A 16,994-nucleotide genomic window follows, 5' to 3' on the forward strand; every position below is an offset into this window, starting at 1 on the left:
GGAGAATCAGGTCTTAAGGAGGATTAATTGCTCTTATTTACCATTATTGGTCGGGGGGGGGGTATATTTTTTAATAATTTGTCATTGACGTTATAGAGTGCAGCATTTTACATGCAGGGCATATTTTGTGAACTCTGGAGTAATTAATTATAGGTAATTGCGTGGCCTGTGTTTTCTGTAATGTTGAGATTTTCTTTGTCGACATCTTTAAGTAATTAAAAAGTAAACCGGTTGAGTAATCACTCGGACGCCCTCCCTCTGGGATGCACCTCCGACGGGATGTGAATGTCAGTAATTGTGTGTCGCAGTAAACAATGAAGAGGTGTATTTTGTTCATTAATAATCACTCCTTGTATTCAGAAAAAAGTGATAATTAGTTGAATTGATCTGACAGACACATTTAGCTTCATGCATTGGGAGTGTCACGCTTCGCTGCTGGCCATAAATGTTTAAATCTGGCAAATTGTCACCTTTTAATTGAGTAAAGCTATATTCTCTTGCATTGTATGTCTTCAACTATGGCCATTAAAGCATGAGAACCCACTCATAAGGCACAGGGAGCGAAATCTAACGATGCAATACTTTCGCAGTTATACACAGCAACACGTACCTATACATTGCGTATGTTAAAAACCAATGTAATTGCGGAAATGCATCAATTAATAAATTAAGTAAGACCTAGAACATGGCGCTGTTAAGAAAATAGCTTGAGTCCGGACACAAGATGTATTAAGAAGGGAGGACAGCTGATGATTAACACCGGTGATGAAGTACCAGCCACAGGAATTATTTTCTCAAAAAAAAGGGAGAGGGTAGACTGATGGAAAAAAAACCTCGGTACATGCAGGGGGGAAAATAAGCATTACATGTGTAAGACGCTGCATATATGTCCTGCAGCGATTCCATCATCGACAGGGCTTTATCTAACAGTGCGTTGCATGTGGCTGCTGCTGATGTATGCAAATGCTACAGATAACCCTGAGCTATTGTAGGCTAGTTGGAAGTTTGTGAGTTTCAATTGCATTCGGGGCGGAGAGAGGAGGTGGGGGGGCTGACTCGACAGAGAAACCTTCCAAAGTCAGTGAAATGCATGGGCACCACTGTGTGGAGGAGGTCGTCGTGGAGTGATCATTCTATTGTGAGGGGCTTGGTCTGTGGCAGCGCTGACTCCGTAAGACTCTCATTTGTGGGGAGGTCGCTTTTGAAAAATAAGTTAATAGCTCAGTGGGCTTTGTCTGGTAGGATGGGGATGGTTCAGTTGTGCTTGTTTGTGTTTGGGTGATTTTTATTCTTGCTTCTTTCGGTTAAAGTCACGTATAAGGGAAATAATAAAATAATAAAACAATACAATTCTCACGACGTTTCGATTGCAACACAAGCAATCGTCATCAGGTGATGATCATCAGGTGATGATGATTGCTTGTGTTATTTCCCTTCTACGTGACTTTACCGAAAGAACCAATAATATGAATCCCTGCAGTCACGGAAGCTTTAAATCGAAATTTGGGTGATTTGTTTACCTTTCTTGTACTTTGCACTATCATGTTTTTGTACTCCTTGTTGTGGTAAGGTTCTTACCCGCCCCCCGACTGGACATCTGTGAAAGGAGCTTCATAGCTCGTCGGATTCCTCAAGTATAAATACATCTTCTGATTCTGTAGTGTACGCTGCCCAATGTTTTTTTTTAAGGACGGGGGGGGGGGGGGCACCGACTTGTTTTTTTTACTATTGTAGACTAAAGTCATTTACACCATACAAAACAGTATAGGGTTCAGAAAGGAATTGTGAAAATCCAAAATCAATCAACAAGCATGTCAGAAAGTGGCCTTGTAAGGTAAAATTGATTTTTTTTCTACACCCAAGAAACACGACCATGTCTTTGTGGCAGCAAGATAACTTTGGCGAGCCGTGTTCCCTTTTCACACTCGCTGAGGATCATCCGCACAAAGCCACGTGACCATTTACACACTTCACAGCATCGTTGTGACAGTGTAGTCTGCACGGTTGCATTTCCTCGAACTTTCATTGCAGGTGAGATCCCAAATGGAAGATGCTTCATCTAAGCTTGTATCTGCAGAGTAAGTGTCTGGGGTGAAGTTGAAATGGATGTTGATAACTGCTTCAGTCGAACTGTGTCCAATACTCAAAATGACAATGTTACTGTGTGGTTTCATTGTTGTTATATACACTGATGGAAAAGTACATGCTCGTAAAATCGCCCACCCCGTACAGAATGTAGCATATACTTTGTGTTCTGCCAATATGAGTTGCTGCGAGGCCGGCGTGTTTTGAATCAGCTATATAACCTGTTTTTATTTCACCCCTGCTTTTAACAGCTTACCTATATATCAGGGGTACTTCCGTTAGAAGTGGATAGAGTGATGATGGATTCAAAGGGTGGTGCCTTGCCCTGAAATGTATCAATTCGTATCTCATTATAAGTTGCTGTAAAGCATTCACATGGAAGGGGTGATTATAGGCTTTTGTACAATTAGAGACGTTTCTGTTTCAGATACACCCTGACTTCCAATAAATTCTACCTTGTTGACCCTTTTTTCCAGAGTTATTGAACCAATTATATTTTATCTGCAGTTTTTTTTATTTATGCTAACACAACTATTGTCTGTTCATTCTCGCTTGTTTTGTATAATTCAGTACTGCATTATGCACATTGCTCGTTTATTTTTAGAACGCGTAGGCTACTGACATAATTTTAATGGTTAACCTAAGTCATACTCAAAGTATGGCCCTGCTGTCAAATGAAGATGTGAATATTGCAAGTGTATTTGGGCGGCCCTAAGCCAGTGATGGACGTTCCATATCCCTATAGCTGGGACCAGTCTCATCAAAGGGCAACGTTTGTTGAATAAATTTCGATTTAGAGCTTTCGTGACTGCAGGGATTCATATTCTTAGTTCTTTCGGTAAAGTCACGTAGAAGGGAAATAATAAAATAATAAAAATAAAACATAAAATTCTCACGACGTTTCGGCCACAATGCAAGCAGCCGTCCTCAGGTGAAGAACAAAGACAGCGTCCTAATGAACACTGCTAAGCTTGGCAGCGTATTTTAAAGTTTGTTGAATACCCACAGAGTGGTATTTTATTTAACAACGCCAGTTGGTGATTGGCTGAGTCGACCACTGATGGGGATTCGAATTTATTAATTTCAAATGGTGTGTCAGGTGCTCTGCAATGTAGCTTATTCAGCCAGAGACATAATTGGCTTGGTGTTAATTATTTAGAAGAAAAAAATGATAGAGTACTGACGCTACTAAAACAAGTGCTTTGAAATTAAATTATCCTCATTCATGTCCCAGTTTTCACACAATTCCTGTTGAATTCCAAGAACAGCAATGATCACATCCCTATGGACAAATCGGCCTGAAATGAGCACCTGGCTTTCGATTTCCGAGCACTGGAGTAGAAAAGCACCCAGGCATGATTCACCGCTTCTTCCCTTATGTGCTAAGCAGACCGTAACCTTTCAGCATCTGCGTAATTATAGAGGGAACTCCTGCTCTCAGACTCATCGTCTGGTTATATTTACCAGATATAATGTAGCGTGCACCTGCCTTGCACAGTGTACACGTATTAGTGCAAAGGTAAAGGCGCAGCCCTGAAAGTGTTTGCTGGCGCCACTGCTGACGGATGCAACGGGATTTACAAAATGTGCCTGGAGATAGAACCTCAGGATTGCAAGTCCAGTGTGCTGCTAAGCATTACGCGACTGCAGCGTCATCGATATAAAACAAACCTCAAATACATTTTACGGATTTAAAAAGCATCGGATAACTTCAATTAAGCTCGCTTCTCCTTTGACTGCCTTGATACATACGGGACTAATACTTTGTCATCATTTGTCAGGGTTTATTTTATTCCTTAAAATAAAAGCGGTGTTAGTGTTTCCTCACAAATATCCTAGCTGTATTGTTGAACCCACTTTATCGCTGCTATAAACGATGCTAAACTGTCCTTCCCTGCTTTTTTTCTGTACCCGCTTGTTAAAGGAATGGTATGCGACTGGGTTAATACAGTGCATTGTTCATTATCAACACTATACCGGGCAGCATCTGTAATTGGCTTGTATAGCAAAACCATTCACACTATTTTGTTCTTCATATATGTGGTTGTTAAGACCATATGTGGTGACATGAATTAAACATGTTGCGAAATTAAGGACACCTTTCAAAAATAATAATATCACAGTGCAGTACATGTATATGCATGCTAAATTATCCAAAATGAATCCATCCCTCATTGTGATTTTGGCAACATATTAAGGAGCATAGCTGTGGAGTGGTGGTGCAGTGGTTAGGACACTGTGTCATGAACCTGGAAACCTTCGTTCAATTCCCGGCCACGGCTAACGCCAGTGGTGAGTGGTATTTGTACCGGTCCTAGAGTCCACGCTCTTCACCAACCCGCACTGATCAAGTGCGGTGAAGTATGGTGAAAATGCCGATGATTGTCAAGGTATGGGGATGCCTTCTTCCAGCACAATAGATTAACTGACAAAGTAAAGAACTGTTGATAATTATTATTAAGTAACAGCATATTGCTCAAGATATCAGTTTTATTTAGAAATGTTTTAACGAAAATAACAATATATGTGTGAACTACATGAAATCCTCAAGTTATCCCTAGCCCAAAAAGCAAAACGACGCATCTCATCGCACCAAATTCAAACAATCAAAACACAATCTCTCTCATTATCTATTAATATGTGACCTGCATAGCCCAGGACCCACTTTGACGTGGCGAAAGTAACATTTCCTCTGCCAAAGTGTCTCTTATTCCATTAGCCTGTCAAATTACGAATGGGGGAGGGGGGGGTTAGCGCACAAATAAGATTTGGAATACATTGTCCCGTTTGATTCTCGATAAGTTCAAGAAGTCGTTAATGTTTAAGCTGGCAAGCCTAAATCTCAAGAGTAAGGTTTGAATCCATGCAGTAGGAGCAGCGCATCTTGCAGGAAATGCCTATCTAATGTCATTACTCGATACTTATCAAACTAAGGAATTACTGTCCCGTTGAAAAACACACTGTTAGTCCCAAACGTGTTCCATGGGGGCAGCTGTTCACTATCCTATAGGTGCACGTTTAGTTTTATCTGAATAGCATATTTAACCTCAATAATCGCCACACGGTGAACCTTCCCAAGTCAAATTGAAATGCTCTGGTGAAGCCACATCTTTGAGAGTAGTCTTGTTGACAATAGTCTTGTTCACGCGACCATTTTACAGGAAGGAGTAACAGCATTGCCTTTCGTGTCATCAACAGCCACATTCCTCTGGCCTCCAGTGGCCCTTTATCTGCAGAGCATCAATTAATCATTGACCAGAGAGATGTGGCCTCTATCTTCTCGGGACCAAACGCTGCCAGACATATTTTGGGCACGTGTAAACACAGACAGGTGTGGGTTGCACGAGCGTGGGATATTTCCCCTTGGATCATTTTGCTCAAATGCAGCGATGGTGAGTAAGGCTGTGATAGAAACATTTCTAGATTAATTGACAAAAATTAAAAAATATTAATGATCTACATACCCATAATAGAGGTCTTTGGGTTAGATCGCGTAAATATATAAATGTGTCGTTAAAACACGCCACCACCCGAGACAGCCAACTTGTAAGGGTTGTCTCTTAAACAGAACAGGCCAATTCGTCACTAGTACAGCACACCGGTGTGTTGGAGAGCCAAGCCACAACATTTACAATCTGAGTACGACGTTTCGCCAGTAATTACAACTAGCTTCATCAGGCGACAGCCATATTTGTGGAGAAGTCTTACTGTTTCGTTCCTTATATAGAGACGTAGATGTGGTGACCGCGATTCTGCGCGACACATTTCTATATTTATGCGATCTAACCCAAAAACCAATTTTATGGATGATATTCGTCGCGAAAGCCAACGTGTTAAACTATTTACATACCGTATGTGTAATGTCAAGTTCTGCTGGACTTGAAGTGTTTTGGTTTTCATGCACATTAGCATTCTCCAACATGTGAACTCACAGCATACGCACATGCCCGTTTGCCTGCCTTTTATTCTCGGCCGTGGCAAACGTGCAATTGAAATGCCAGCCAACTCTCTGGACATGAAACAAGCGGGGGATGCCTTCTTGATGCTTTGTTTTATTTTGTGCCACGAGTGATTCTTTGCTGTGCCTTTCTTTCTGTTCATTCCAGGATCCCGTAGTTAACCACTGCTGTAATGTTTTATGACCCATTAAATGGTGCCACTGACACTTTAGTAAAACCAGCAGTTTTTTTTTGTTAGTCTTGGAACTATTTGTGTACACGCGGACACACACACACATTTGGCATATATTGATTTGGATGCATTTGTGAAAATGCAAATTAAGAGTGGAACACAATTTAATTCTGCGTTGTAAACATAAATTATGCATGCATATTTTATAGCGAGATCCATATATCAATTAAAATTGACTAACTTGGGCATCGATTATCAATGTAAAAGGTCTTCAAATAGTTACGACCCAGCAGTGGAGAATAACGTTCACCATTTGCTATTTCCATTTCTTCTTTCAATATCTTTTGAACGATTTGACCAATTTTGATGAAATTTTAAGAGATGGCCCAACACCACAATATCTGACATGAAATTGGTTTTCTGGACAAGAGTTCAAAGTTCAAGGTTACAGGACGCTCAATAACTGTGGACAGAGGGTAAATAAATGTGTAGTTATTTTCCGTAAATGTTATGTTTACAGTAGTATGTATAGTACGAGTAGTACTGTGCATTCATTGTTCTAATGTGCAATATTTTGTAGGTTATATGAAAGTTCTCATTGTGTTTTTTAACACTTTCACGTCATAATATTCAATATACATTCATCATGAACAACATTCATAAGTTAATACATGACCACAACAATCAACAGCCGAGGCCTAAATAAAATTGGCCTCTTCCTTCAAAATAAATATTTTAAGTTAAATTAATGTAAGGTAATGTGCATTATATATAAACATGCATTTTTAAACGTTTTGACTCCAACATAACATTGCATTACACGTAAGAAATATATTTTCAAATAACACAGTAGCTTCCTGTTGCAGTTTACAAATGCATAATTCTGACATTCCCAAATCGATAAGAATATTCCATCGCATAAGAACCAGAAAGCGTCCAATTCAAGATCAAGGTATCATCATGGCCAAAGCTGTTGATGTCACCACTGCTCGTCAATGCTTTCTATCTCATCCCAGAATCTGCAGCTGCTGCACCGTGGACATGCGACCTTTAAGATTTGTCTAATTGAAACAGAGTTGAAAATATCTTGCCACCATTATCATGACCAATGAGCTTGTCCCCAGCATTGTAATTCACAGGGATGACTATGAATGTTCAGTATAATTGATAAGCAGTGATTGCACCACATGGAGTGTTAAATTATATATGCGTTGACTTGCATTGGTTAAACATGTATATGTTGTATATTAATATTTTTTCTTAGTACACTTAAGCTTATGAGCTAACGTTTAATAATGGACAAAATGCTATTTTGGGGATATAATGTATTGTTTTAAGAAAACCATGTCCAATGTGATCATAGTAGTTTCCCTTTTCTAACATTATTAAACCAAGAACAGAATCCCAATGGAAAAAAAAAACAATCACATTGAAAATGTTGCAACATGAGCAGTCATTAAACGTTGTTATAGACACTGATTTATGTTATGGGAATGTCGAATTTCCACCACTGGATCAGGACTTCCAATCCCTATGAACACTAATCCATGTTCTTTTAGGCACTGAGACAGATTGGGGAAATATGATAATTGGTTTTTTACCCTTCTATCTGGCAACAAAACTGACACCTTTTTACAAGGAGTCATGTTTGCATAGACCGCAATACCTGCAGTCATAATACAAACAAAAGACATAACTCTGATAATGTGCACTGTCCTTGAAGTTGATTGGTCCACACCCGAGACAGCTTTCCTTAGAGCCTAGTCTCACATGGGTTGGACCAGATGACGCCAAAAGGCGCACAACTCAAAGACAATACACCATCAGAGTATGAGAGCTCGGGGCAAGCATCTACAATATGGGAACCTCATTTGCCAGTAAAAATATGATAATTGGTTTTTTACCCTTCTATCTGGCAACAAAACTGACACCTTTTTACAAGGAGTCATGTTTGCATAGACCGCAATACCTGCAGTCATAATACAAACAAAAGACATAACTCTGATAATGTGCACTGTCCTTGAAGTTGATTGGTCCACACCCGAGACAGCTTTCCTTAGAGCCTAGTCTCACATGGGTTGGACCAGATGACGCCAAAAGGCGCACAACTCAAAGACAATACACCATCAGAGTATGAGAGCTCGGGGCAAGCATCTACAATATGGGAACCTCATTTGCCAGTAAAAATATGATAATTGGTTTTTTACCCTTCTATCTGGCAACAAAACTGACACCTTTTTACAAGGAGTCATGTTTGCATAGACCGCAATACCTGCAGTCATAATACAAACAAAAGACATAACTCTGATAATGTGCACTGTCCTTGAAGTTGATTGGTCCACACCCGAGACAGCTTTCCTTAGAGCCTAGTCTCACATGGGTTGGACCAGATGACGCCAAAAGGCGCACAACTCAAAGACAATACACCATCAGAGTATGAGAGCTCGGGGCAAGCATCTACAATATGGGAACCTCATTTGCCAGTAAAAATATGATAATTGGTTTTTTACCCTTCTATCTGGCAACAAAACTGACACCTTTTTACAAGGAGTCATGTTTGCATAGACCGCAATACCTGCAGTCATAATACAAACAAAAGACATAACTCTGATAATGTGCACTGTCCTTGAAGTTGATTGGTCCACACCCGAGACAGCTTTCCTTAGAGCCTAGTCTCACATGGGTTGGACCAGATGACGCCAAAAGGCGCACAACTCGGGTGTGGACCAATCAACTTCAAGGACAGTGCACATTATCAGAGTTATGTCTTTTGTTTGTATTATGACTGCAGGTATTGCGGTCTATGCAAACATGACTCCTTGTAAAAAGGTGTCAGTTTTGTTGCCAAATAGAAGGGTAAAAAACCAATTATCATATTTTTACTGGCAAATGAGGTTCCCATATTGTAGATGCTTGCCCCGAGCTCTCATATTCTGATGGTGTATTGTCTTTGAGTTGTGCGCCTTTTGGCGTCATCTGGTCCAACCCATGTGAGACTAGGCTCTAAGGAAAGCTGTCTCGGGTGTGGACCAATCAACTTCAAGGACAGTGCACATTATCAGAGTTATGTCTTTTGTTTGTATTATGACTGCAGGTATTGCGGTCTATGCAAACATGACTCCTTGTAAAAAGGTGTCAGTTTTGTTGCCAGATAGAAGGGTAAAAAACCAATTATCATATTTTTACTGGCAAATGAGGTTCCCATATTGTAGATGCTTGCCCCGAGCTCTCATACTCTGATGGTGTATTGTCTTTGAGTTGTGCGCCTTTTGGCGTCATCTGGTCCAACCCATGTGAGACTAGGCTCTAAGGAAAGCTGTCTCGGGTGTGGACCAATCAACTTCAAGGACAGTGCACATTATCAGAGTTATGTCTTTTGTTTGTATTATGACTGCAGGTATTGCGGTCTATGCAAACATGACTCCTTGTAAAAAGGTGTCAGTTTTGTTGCCAGATAGAAGGGTAAAAAACCAATTATCATATTTTTACTGGCAAATGAGGTTCCCATATTGTAGATGCTTGCCCCGAGCTCTCATACTCTGATGGTGTATTGTCTTTGAGTTGTGCGCCTTTTGGCGTCATCTGGTCCAACCCATGTGAGACTAGGCTCTAAGGAAAGCTGTCTCGGGTGTGGACCAATCAACTTCAAGGACAGTGCACATTATCAGAGTTATGTTTTTTGTTTGTATTATGACTGCAGGTATTGCGGTCTATGCAAACATGACTCCTTGTAAAAAGGTGTCAGTTTTGTTGCCAGATAGAAGGGTAAAAAACCAATTATCATATTTTTACTGGCAAATGAGGTTCCCATATTGTAGATGCTTGCCCCGAGCTCTCATACTCTGATGGTGTATTGTCTTTGAGTTGTGCGCCTTTTGGCGTCATCTGGTCCAACCCATGTGAGACTAGGCTCTAAGGAAAGCTGTCTCGGGTGTGGACCAATCAACTTCAAGGACAGTGCACATTATCAGAGTTATGTCTTTTGTTTGTATTATGACTGCAGGTATTGCGGTCTATGCAAACATGACTCCTTGTAAAAAGGTGTCAGTTTTGTTGCCAGATAGAAGGGTAAAAAACCAATTATCATATTTTTACTGGCAAATGAGGTTCCCATATTGTAGATGCTTGCCCCGAGCTCTCATACTCTGATGGTGTATGGTCTTTGAGTTGTGTGCCTTTTGGCGTCATCTGGTCCAACCCATGTGAGACTAGGCTCTAAGGAAAGCTGTCTCGGGTGTGGACCAATCAACTTCAAGGACAGTGCACATTATCAGAGTTATGTCTTTTGTTTGTATTATGACTGCAGGTATTGCGGTCTATGCAAACATGACTCCTTGTAAAAAGGTGTCAGTTTTGTTGCCAGATAGAAGGGTAAAAAACCAATTATCATATTTTTACTGGCAAATGAGGTTCCCATATTGTAGATGCTTGCCCCGAGCTCTCATACTCTGATGGTGTATTGTCTTTGAGTTGTGCGCCTTTTGGCGTCATCTGGTCCAACCCATGTGAGACTAGGCTCTAAGAAAAGCTGTCTCGGGTGTGGACCAATCAACTTCAAGGACAGTGCACATTATCAGAGTTATGTCTTTTGTTTGTATTATGACTGCAGGTATTGCGGTCTATGCAAACATGACTCCTTGTAAAAAGGTGTCAGTTTTGTTGCCAGATAGAAGGGTAAAAAACCAATTATCATATTTTTACTGGCAAATGAGGTTCCCATATTGTAGATTGGGGAAAATTCAAATACCATACAGAATTTGCATCTTTTTCCACTATTTTTTTTACAGGAATTACATCCATTTATCCTTACCATCGCTGTCATCACTTCCACGCTTTCATTATCATCCTTACTATCATCAGCATCGTCATCTAAATCACCATTACCATCGTCATTGCTTTTAATTAGCCCAAAGCCAAAGATGACTTAAAGATGCAACTGTATGCATTGGCATGGGAAGGAGCAACACGCACATATTTGTGTGTGTGCCTGAGATTAAATTAGCCGTATTGGTCAGGGTGGTCCACCTGCGGGGTAAGTGTGCTGCTGTCAGCACACAAAGCCCTCATTTCACTTAGCACTCATCCAGAGCGCCACCCACTCTACCCAGCAAAATTAAGCCCAAACACTTGCACATTTTATTCTTGCATATGGCAACATGTTCAGGAACTAAATGCCAATATCGAGGTGTGCTAGCCACATGGGGGGCTTCAGGAGAGAGCTCGTGTAGTTTTGCCATTCATCCGTTGAAGGAGTGCAGACTGCAGTGATTTATTCTACAGATTGGGTTGCATGGCCACAGTCGCACTACTGTGCCTTGTATCTTGCATTTTCCGTACATGAATGAGATGTACACATCGGCCTGTTGAAGGTTCCACCATTGTCTTCAAGGAATGTCCAAGCCAGGAGGTGCATTGTTTGGGTCATTAATGAGGTGTTTAATCTGGACGTCCGCATTGCTCCACTCTTTCCCCGGCATTCTTCTAGGTCTGGGTGAGATTCTAGAATGGTGACAGCACGAACCCAGAATCGGGACTTGAGTTGGGGTACATTGTCGAGGTCCTGATTGATGGGTAGGTGGTTGTCGTTTGCAAGAGCACTTGTGCATTCCTTTGCTGTTTACGTGTCTCTGCGGATTGTTGGTGGCAGAATGTTCGTCAGGGAACAGGGAGTCAGGGGATTGGTGTCAGATTTAGTGTTCCTGTTATGATGCGCATTGCATTATTTAATTGTGCATCGAGCAATTTTGTGTATGAGCAGCTCTCGACCCTCTCATTTGCACATTAATTTGAATGGAATTACTTTTTGTGGAATTTTTATTTATCAGTAGAATTCCGCAAAAGCCTGAAACCAAATTATACGTCAATTGTGCCCTTGAACGTTCATGATTTAACTAATTCATGTTTGTTATATAAAGGTATATGTAATTGTATGCAGAATCAATACATATTTTCAATGGTGATAAATTGTGTGTGTGCATATATATCGTTAAATGTTGTTCACTATGTTGATCAATAATGCCAGTGTGGATCTTTACAAAAAAACATTTTCAGAAATTGTAAAGAAACCAGAAACGAAGGTCTATATCAACTGTAATTCTACACCAATAACTTTATTTAAACTGTTAGTTTTATAATGAAGGCAATTCAGCTCCAATTTACCAAAATTATAACTTTGAAAATGTGAATAAAGTTGAAGACATTGTAAAGGTGAATCAGTTGCCCTAGACTATTGGGTGACGATATCTCCATATTTTATCCAGAGACATTCAATGAAATTCAATTTGAGCATTTTTATTTAATTTCTGACTAAGCATTCTTTTTACGAGGCAGAGTAAATGTCTTGAGTAATGTCCCCAATAAACTCCGAAAGCCCCTTGACCCTATCCACAGAGGAAAATTCGGGCAATCATTTTCGAAGCTTCTATGGCCCACTGCTGACCCATTTTTAGAACAAGGAACATTCCTCTCTGCTGCAAGCAATACTACAAACTCCTATTGCATATAACGCAGAATGTTTTATGAGGTTCTCATCTACAAAACTGCACTGAACTGTTTAAACGGGGACTTTTGAAGAAGTCAGGCCCAAAGACATTTTAGGACAAAGTGTGCCTAATGAAGGGTAAAAATAAGTCTCGATCCTGTCATTTGTCTTCATGCAAATGTGCAGATTCTGCGTCCATCCTGGCTGATGCCCTGCTGCCCCATCTGCTTTCAATTCAAAACTTAGGAAGCCATTACGTTGTTCCATTCCCGCTTGCTGTAACCCTACACTTAATGGCTTAGAGTGAGTGCCAGTGCCATTGCAACCTCTGTGTACATCAAGAGCTTATTTATTGGTACCTTTAAGTCACGGTATTTAACAGACGCTTGGGTTATGGATATTTGTATGTGACCAATTAATGTTACAGCCACGTATTTCTAATGTCCAAAGTGTAGGAATGATGCTTTTAAATAAAATAAAATAAAGTGAAAGGCAATTAGAGGAAAAAAAGGCCCGACTTCAAATTAAAAATCCGTGAATTGGCTAAGGATTATGATGCAATTGATTTCATTCAGCGTTGTTTAACTTTACGTTGTGCAAACTCGAAGGATGTTAATGGAATTTTGAAGTCCTAGAGTTTCAGACAAGCACAGCTGGGATTCCGGTTCATTTTTATTAACAGATGACCCATGAGTGCTCTCATTTCCTTGAGCACCATAATCAAAACATGCCTTTTAACCCCACCGCTACCAACTGTTCTCCCGAACTCAAGTTGTCCGTCATTGCTAATCATTATATTTACACATTGCACTGCTATGCGCATCTCCAAACATAATTAACCCTGTTGTGGCTCGCACACTTCTCATGGATGGGTAAACAACTCCGAAGAAATTACAACTATTTAAACCGAAAACAATATTATCGATGCGTTTGTGTGAGAATTGCATTTCCTCAAGAGCCTGCTATTCTCACAATAACGTGCCAGTGGATGTTTCGTGTTCACTGTTGTCATTTTGAGATTCAAGTGTAAATAAATGAGGAAAGCTTCTGCTAAGCCTCTTGCTTGGCTAACTCCCTTGTATCCGGATTTTTTTTCATGCGCTACTCCTTAGCTTCTCTCCTGCTGTTACTCAATCCATAACTCATTACTTTAATTGCTTTCCTCGTGTTCTCGATGTGTATGTTGACAAGGTGGCCCAATGTACAGGTGCAATAAATCAATCGATAGTCAATCCAGATTGGTTGAAGGTATTTTTTATGTACAGTGATATATATGTACTTACAGTATATAGATCTCCTTGTACAGCCCTTTAGCAATCTGCTGCTGGATGAGGCTTTTCCACACAGTGCATCTCACGGGGGTTATTTCAGTATACTTCACTGCGGGAGCATAGACATATAGTATAACAAATGATGCTTGCTGATCTTTTCTTTCCTATACGCCATGCAGTCTGTTTTGCCTAAACTCCCGTTGCGCATGGTGGTCACCCATCCAAGAACTCACCGGGCTAAATTCCTGCTTAGCTTCAGAGATCTGATGAGAATCAAGCATATCCCGGGTGATTTGGTCATAGGCATACCGTGCATATAGCCTCGAATATCAAAACTGACCGGCCCATCAGCGTAGCTTACACCTGCACAGTCTGTAGGAAGACATAAGCTTACCGGTTTGTTTTTGTTGTATATGTGTGTGTTAGAATGGAAAACATTTTAAAGAAGTGCTTTCAAATGTGTGGGGAAAAAATTGTACTCGACTTATATTTGAGTATGTGTTTTAATTGGTAGTTAAAATGTTTCGTGTTTTTTTTTTAGCTGGTTTCAATCCAGTTTATTTTAGGTTTTGTTTGATGAAGTTCCGAGATGATAAAATTGGAAAAACGATGCAAAATGTTTGTGCAATAGTGGCTTTGAGTTGTAAAACACTTCAATAGTGAACATAATACCTCTTAATAGCCTGCCTTCCTACATATATACGCAACATGTGCATTTTCATTCACAATATATCTAAATCAGACTGCCACGTTATTAAACCCACATCAATCCCATCAAAACACATGCATAGTTTGTTATTTCATTGAATACGGTTACATTTAAGATTCTAATCATTAATGTACAATATCTGAAAAATATATTTTTTTGAATCCCCAAGTCACATCATTATCCATTATCTATCTACTGCTAGGAAAAGACCTACGTCACACCTCTGGCATCCTCTGTCTCGTGCTACCACAATCTATCTCACTCACCCATGAACTGAAATGTATGATATATATAGTGTATATATAGTGAAATCTAATACGCAAGTGTCCGTCTCGCTCTTTGCTTTCGAAACGTTACGTCGGAGGAAACCAAAAATGCTTCTCTTGCCCAGGACATTCGCGAAAAATTGCTGCCTTTCCAAATTAACAACATTTTGCCCTAGAAATTGCAGTAAATAACGTCCATATATACGTGTTGAACCTTTTTTGCACCATACATAGCCAATGGTGCGGAGGAAGGACAACAAACTAAAGACAAAAAGCAGTTCTAAATAATCTTGATTTTATGTTTTCGTGACTGCAGGAATCCATACTCTTTGGTTCTTTCGGTAAAGTCACGTAGGTATAAAATAAAACGAATTACGACGTTTCGGGTGCAACCCAAGCGTCCATCATCAGGTGGGGGCTTTTTCTGATGGACGCTTGTGTTGCGCCCGAAACCTCGTGATTTATTTTATTTTATACCTACGTGACTTTACCGAAAGAACCAAAGAGTACAGTTCTAAAGAAATTAGTTTTCAATCTATATTTAAAAGTTTATAGCTCCAGTGGCTTCCTAATATCGGAAGAAATATGCAATGCAAAGCAGAAGGATGTCTGGCGGTTTAATGGTAGATCTTACAATTAATGAATTAGTTTTTATACACGTGGGAGAAAACCGGAGCACCTGGAAAAAAAACCACACGTGTGAAAGGGCAACACCCAATCCCCATACAGATGGAAACAGATGGTGATTAGTCCACTTGTTTTACTGCCTTCTTTCTGGCGAGCCAAAGTATGTCACCTCAACGCCCATGGGAAGGCAGTTTCAGAACATTTGGAAGGCAGTTTCACAACCAAATGTTACGAAGCAAAATGTTGTGAAACTGCCGATGCACGTAGCCTGGATTACAGGCCACGTGCATACAGCCACCACTGCCTGGCTTATATCTTTAGTGCCACATCACAGGCCAATGGCTAATACTTTAAAACAACATAGCATGATGTTACGTCTCAACTAAATGGCATCTAAACATTGGCACCCCCGGATATTTTCTCAAGGTGAGTGTTGAGCACCTACATACCACTCCCCGAGGCTAGGTTTCATTAGATATTTGATACACAATGTGAGCTGTATTTAATGTAACATATGGAATAACCTCTGGTGATTGAGATGTTTGACATACCATATTTATACGTGATTCTGGAATTTGAATATTCGGCTTTTGGAGCAAGGAATCTGTTTCAAACTAATGGTGACACAGACGGAGATATTAATAACATGGCTTCTGAAATACTATGCTATTGATGCACTGTGCTCCATCTGTCTGTTTTACGGAGTGATTGCATTGGTTTTGCAACCTACTTGCAGTTAGATCTCAACAGAAGTATTATTTATTCGGTCTCCACTGCCAAGTCTCGGGCAGCAATGAGAAATGTGTACCATATATAATTAGTGTGTTATAAATGTAGTCTTAGCATATGTTCATTTAAGGGGGTGGAGTGGTGGTGCAGTGGATACAGCACTGCACTATGAACCAAATTATCTGAGTCTGACTTTTCTCCATGGCTAATATCAACTTCAAGTTTGACACCCCTCTTTCACCAACCTGCACTGACCAGCATGGTGATTGTATGTATGTTGAACGTCTTTCGCACTGTACGTAGCCAATCCGAGGTGTGGGGTGAGAACAACAACAAAATAGAAACATAAGCATAATAAATTTTGATTTAAAGCTTTCGTGACTGCAGGGATTCATATTCTTGGTTCTTTTGGTAAAGTCACGTCGAAGGAAAACAATAAAATAAAAAATGTATGAAACAATAAAATTCTAACGACGTTTCGACTGCAACACAAGCAATCATCATCAGGTGTGAAAACCACAGCAAGAAAATGTTTCCCTTCTACGTGACTTTACCGAAAGAACCAAGAATATATAACCATAATAAATTACAGCAATTGTAAATTACAGAAAATAAGTAATATACAGGTTCGCACCATGGTATAGCAAAAATAAGCACAATTACACACATATCAGAGCAATAGAGCGATACATTTT

Source organism: Lampetra fluviatilis, chromosome 4 (assembly GCF_964198595.1).
Source record: "Lampetra fluviatilis chromosome 4, kcLamFluv1.1, whole genome shotgun sequence".
Lineage (NCBI taxonomy): Eukaryota > Metazoa > Chordata > Hyperoartia > Petromyzontiformes > Petromyzontidae > Lampetra > Lampetra fluviatilis.